The sequence below is a fragment of the Schistocerca gregaria genome, chromosome 3 (assembly GCF_023897955.1).
Source record: "Schistocerca gregaria isolate iqSchGreg1 chromosome 3, iqSchGreg1.2, whole genome shotgun sequence".
Lineage (NCBI taxonomy): Eukaryota > Metazoa > Arthropoda > Insecta > Orthoptera > Acrididae > Schistocerca > Schistocerca gregaria.
Genome location: NC_064922.1, coordinates 706,246,366 through 706,252,531, shown reverse-complemented (window position 1 = coordinate 706,252,531; position 6,166 = coordinate 706,246,366).

The window sequence follows — 6,166 nt, the reverse complement described above, 5'->3', positions numbered from 1 at the left end:
GCCCTTGGAGGTGGTGACGGGAGTCAAACCGAAATTTCTATTAATGAGAAGTGTGGAGTTCCCGCACCGCCTGGCTGAGTCGGCCGCTGACGGGGAACAAGCGGTAAAATCCCGTATGGAGAAATTGGAGACGGAAAGGAAGAAATGGCATGATAGGCGGAACAAACCAATTAAATACAAAGTAGGAGACGAAGTCCTAGTACGTCCGAAAGACAAGTGCAGCGAAGTGGATGGAGAAATAAAAAAAGTTGTTTGAGCTGTACTATGGGCCATTTGTAGTGGCAGAATGTCCGCACCCTAATGCCTACCGACTCAAATACCTCGTTTCAGGAAAACGCCTAGGATTAATTAGGATTAAAAAATGTGACAGATTGAGACTGTACATTGAGAAGGGGAATGTAGGTTAAGAAATAAGTTACCGGAGTTTAGATTATAAGGTTATTTGGAGAGGTAATTAACGATGTTTTATTTCAGGATGTATTGTAGCTTGTTTGTTGTTCGTCCCATAAGGAATTTTATTTATTTACCTATTTATTTTTTTTAGACAAGGTCGTGCAATTATAAAGCGATAGTTTTGAAGCAGACCTGGTGCGAGGATGTCGGATAAATCAAATATCAAATACTGGTGAACGGTATCAAGTCAAGAACCATTGCACAGTAGGCCTATGTATTAGGTTTTTGGGGGTACATAAGGATTTATTTGTGTGTCCGTATGAGTTAGGCTTAAGTGTTTTGATGGTTTCATGTTTGTTGTAGTTTTGAAACCATAAGTTATGGTCACGCCAATTTGGATGCATGGAGGGCGATAAAATGGAAAAATGAAAATTAATAATGCTTACATATGAAGACAGAGGTATGTTTATCTATTTATCTGAGAATATTTTGGTGGAACAATTTATTGTTGTATGGAGTAACGATTTGTATACGCTGCTTCACTGCGTGGAATTAAAGGAAGGGGAGATTTTTTGATATTTGCTGTTAGTTTTGCTGCATTTCAATATACAGTCGATTTTGATAAATGAATAGTTTTAATTGGTATTTAATTAATATGCCGCAGTCCATAATTTTTGTTATATACAAGTTTCTTTAAATTTAAAGCATGCTGCATCAACAGCACTACAAACAATTACACTATTGATTTAGCGCTTAGGAAATTGGTGTTATTGTATTATGAATTTGTGCCTTATAAATTTGGGTAGTACTTCATCACATATGTGGCACGTCAACATGTTATGAAGTGGAGATGTGTGAATTAACGAGCAATTCGCACTCATTTAAGTATATGGCTGAAAGAGTCAGCTTTCAGGAATTGTGAAACGAACCCTGTCGTTCAGGACCGGATGCCGAAAAGGGCGCAGATTCACCACGGGATGGAGAAACTCACAGGTGTCTAATGTCTATTGGGGCCTATGCGCTGCAGTATGCGAGTGAGACATACGAGAACCCACGTCATAGGGAAACCCAGTAGAAGGCTTTTGTGGCAAAGGAAACGTAGCAGAGTTAAATATGGCGGACGTAAAGAGATACATTTATGTGAACTATTTACTTCTGTAGTACTGCAGGGAATGAAGCTACAGTAATTCTAATCTGCCATCCTCCATAAAATTGCATCGTTATCCAAATAAATTTGAATAATGATAACATCTACAATGGCTTAGGATTTACTGTTATAGTGGAGTTAACATGCATTGTAACAAAGACCTGAATGCTAAAACTCTGGTCGATATTAACGATCGACATTTCATGTAGGAACGCATCATTAAAATGTCCAAATTTTTAAATATCAGCTATGTAACTTTATTTCTTTAAAATATATAGTAAATTTCAATTGTCAGTATTTTCAGTTAAGTACCAGATCATCAGTTCCTCCACCCATGACACATGAAAGATGAATCATTAGGAAATAGAAAATTTCTTGTAAAATTTAGTGCATATCAGTTACTTTCGTTCTGTATTAATTTTTCAGAAACCACACTTTTGCAAGGCTACTGGCTGTGACATTCTAAGTTGGGAAGGAAATTGTTTTGGTTTTATGTAAAAGGATTTAACGTTTATTATGTAATGAATATTAGTGTTACTTATTTAGAATGTGAAAGTGGTCGAGCTTTAATTATTTAAATATGTTAAAATGTAAAATAATGTAGAATAAGCTGTAGACAATCAGATGACTGGTTTCAGGAAAGGGAACGGCCATAGTCAGTTGAGCGAGGAGGTTCGGCGCTCGGGAAAAGCGGTCAGGGACGGGCAGAGACAGTGCTGGTGGAGCCGCTAAGGCGGATGCTCGGTGTTTAGGCAGCTGAGAAGTGAAACGACTTGGCAAATTGCGCGTTGTGTTGTATCACGGCACTTAGTCTCAGAACGGCGAGCAGCCGCGCGCCTGGTCAGAGCTCTGACTAGGTGGAGTATTGGACTTGTAATTCGCGATCAGTTTGTTCAAAAAATTGTTCAAATGTGTGATAAATCTTATGGGAATTAACTGCTAAGGTTATCGGTCCCTAAGCTTATACCCTACTTAATCGAAATTATCCCAAGGACAAACACCCATGCCCGAGGGAGGACTCCAACCGCCGCCGGTATCAGCCGCACAGTCCATGACTGCAGCTCCTTAGATAGCTCTGCTAATCCCGCGCGGCGATCAGTTTGTGAATGATCGATCTGTGTCGAATGGATGTGCGCTCGAGTGTAATAGTAATTCTAAATACGACCATTTTCGCTATTAGTTTGCTTCCTGAATAAAAATTATCCTAACCAAATCGCACTGTGTGGCCTACATCATTTATGAGTCGTTAATTCAGTTGCCGGTATTATTATTACTGTTTTTGTATGTAATATTAACTTTGTATTTCACAAACTTGCCATCAGCCAGACAATTTAACCAAAGGGTCACAAGTGTCTCATTTAGGGCATGTAATGCGACACGTGTTGTTCAACACCTTGGACGAGATTGAGCAAAAGATATTTCGACGAAGAGGAAGCTAATGTGGACCCCGAACATCTTTGGGATGTTACCTCGCCGACTGCCAGTGTAACGATTCCTTCTTGGATCTGCATGCTGTGTATTAACCACCGTTCCCTACAGATTAGTCCTATTTTTTCGCACAATTCGATCATAATGCCACACTTTAGGTTATTCGCTTTCCCAAGTCGACAAATCCTACAAACGTGTCTGGAATTTGGTTCACTCTTGCTTCTGCTGTCAAGCGATGTGGCAAGACTGCGTCACTGGAGAATTCACCAACCTTACTTTCTTCATCCCAAGTCCTCCTACGGTCTTTTAAATTCTGAGTCTAATACTGGATCCCTGTTTTCTTCTACCACGTTATAAGTTAATTTCTCTCCCTCATAGAGGCTCTCGATGTACTCTTTTCTACTATCCGCTCTGTCTTCTTGTCTTAACAGTATAATTCACACTGCACTTTTTAATATTCCGCCGTTGCTTTTAATCTGAATCAGTCCTTCCAAATACCATTTTTTTCCATTTTTTCAAATTTTGCCCCAGTCATTCTCCTTTGGCTTCGAATGCACTTCTTATGTATTTAATTCCAAAGCTACCTACATTGCTGTTTCGTGATTTTTCCATGAACGTGTTTCTACTTCCTTCTTTTGTCGATCTATCGAAGTATTTCTTGTATTCACCAAATTTCGTCGCAATTGCTTTCCTAATACTTACGATTCTTTTCCCAATAACTGTGATTGCTGTTTTTAACGAGATCCACTCCTCATCAACTGACCTGTCCACTTAGGTGTTCCTTATTGTTGCACCCACATCTTTAGCGAAGTTCAGATGCGACTCATCGTTGTTCAGTATTAGTGTCCATCTTCTACCACAATGATTCTTCTGTATGATCCTCTAAACTTCATTCTGCTCCTCACTATTACTAAACTGTGATCTGAATCCATACTGGCCTCTGGTTATAACTTACAATCTAAAATCTGGTACCGGAATCTCTGCCTGATCGAAATGTAATCCACTGAAATCTTTCTATGCCTCCAGGCCTTCTCCACGTTTACCTCCTCCTCTTGCGTCTCTTGAGCAGAGTATTCTAGCTAAAATTCGTGTATTGCAGAACTCAGCATTCCTTCTCTCTCAGACGTACTTACAAGTCCTTATTACCCTCTCCTTCAAAAGCCTTCCGACCCTCCGTGATTATTATGTCTCCATTTACATTTAGATACAGAATTACCCATTCAATAGCCTCATGTATTGTCTCTGTCTCTGTGACGTCAGCATGTGTACCTGAACTATTGCAATCGGCGTCGGTCTGCTGTCGAGTCACCTGACAACAAGTTTGGCAGTGAACTCTTCACACTAAGTCACTTTCTCGCCCTACTTTCTGATTCATAGTGAATCCTATACCTGTTATATCGTTTTATGCTCCGTTCAGAATACCCTAGATTCAATGGACCAGAAATTCTTTCTTACCATTTCACTTCGCTCACCAACCCTATATCTCTACTGAGTCTAGAAGCATCTTTTTTTTCCAAATTTATTAGGTTCAAACTTGTGAAATTCATTCCCTAGATCCTAGAATGTTGCCATCTCGTTCGTTATTTGATCGTTTTCTCATGATTACCACTCCTTGATAGTCCACTTCTGGAGATCTCAATGTGGGTCTAATCTCTATATCGTAACCGAATACAGTCGACTCCCAACGAGCCAAACGACTACTTAGCATCCCTGAAAAAACACCTACCGGTATTCCTCAGTGGGCCGTGGTGAAAATGACGTATGAGAAACCTTCGATACCAGAGATCAGTATGTTTATGACGAAGCCATGCGAAGGTGCCGCGCCCAGTTCACTGCAAACTGTCAGGGATGAGTTTACGCCAACTCAACTCTGGGCAAATAACCGCCTGATACCCACATCCAGCTTCACATACCCGCTGTGCAAACATTTAGAAAAACGTTATCACACTAGAATATGAGGTTTACTCCTGAAGAAGTCAGATGGGGTAGATGGATTCCGCTGCGAGGGCTTTGGTGGCGTCAGGAGCAGCAACAACTGTCGCTAGCATTTGCTGAAACCTATATAACAATGTAGACCCCATAGAGAAACTAGAGAAAGGCGATGAAGGACAAGGAGAAGCAGAAGAAGAAGAAAAAGTATTTGACGTTAATGTCTGTGGCTAATGCTTTTACTTCCCTTATTATAAAGAGCTTAGGAAGTCCTACGTTTTGCAAGTGCAGCAATGAATGGTCTGCAAAAACAAGATTTCAGAATGCAACAAACTGAATTTAGCAACGCAACTGATAAATTAGAACGTATTTGCCTTCATGCAAATGACATACACAGCACATATTATCATAAATAACATCAATATTACCCAGGGTTCATCTCCTAGTCATCTGCAACGGATCTATATAATCTAGACTTACTGAAAGCATTGTTTTATATGTGATAGAATGTCAATGGAATATTAAATCAAATGGTTCTAAGCACTATGGGACTTAACATCTGAAATCATCACTCCTATAGACTTAGAACTACTTAAATCTAACTAACCTAAGTACATCACACACATCCATGACCGAGGCAGGATTCAAACGTGCGAACGTAGCAGCCCCGCGGTTCCGCACTGAAGCGCCTAGAACCGCTCGGTCACAGTATTAAACCAACAGGGTCTCTTCTACAGCAGGTGGAGTAGCAGCCACAGAAAGAAAACTGTCCATGAAATTATGCCCATTTTTGCTAGGATATACACTTTTATCGTCCATAAACAATATGACCACTTATTGAACATGATTATTGATAAACGTATTAAATATTAGAAACAAAATCTGGTAAATGTAATATTGTTATTTAAGGAAACGTTAGCACTTTCGACTGCAAAGAACTGTGTGGGAAACATGATCAAAATGCTGGTTAAATAACCAAAAACGTGTAACAACGGCCTAGCGAGGAACAGCTGGTGCTCCGTAAGAACACCCTAATAGTTTTGAAAAATATACGTCGACAGAGGTGAAAAGACCGCTTTAGTTGTAAAGTTCTATTATTATCACACGACCGGTTTCGGGCTGTTATAAATCCATCTTCAGGTGTCGTAACTCGGTGCTGTGACCCCCGAGCGCCGCGTTGGACGTGTACTAGGCGCGCTGTGCTACATATACCTATCTCATAACTACAGTTTTCTTTTTGTGCTGGTTGTAGATAAGCTACCGCTCGCA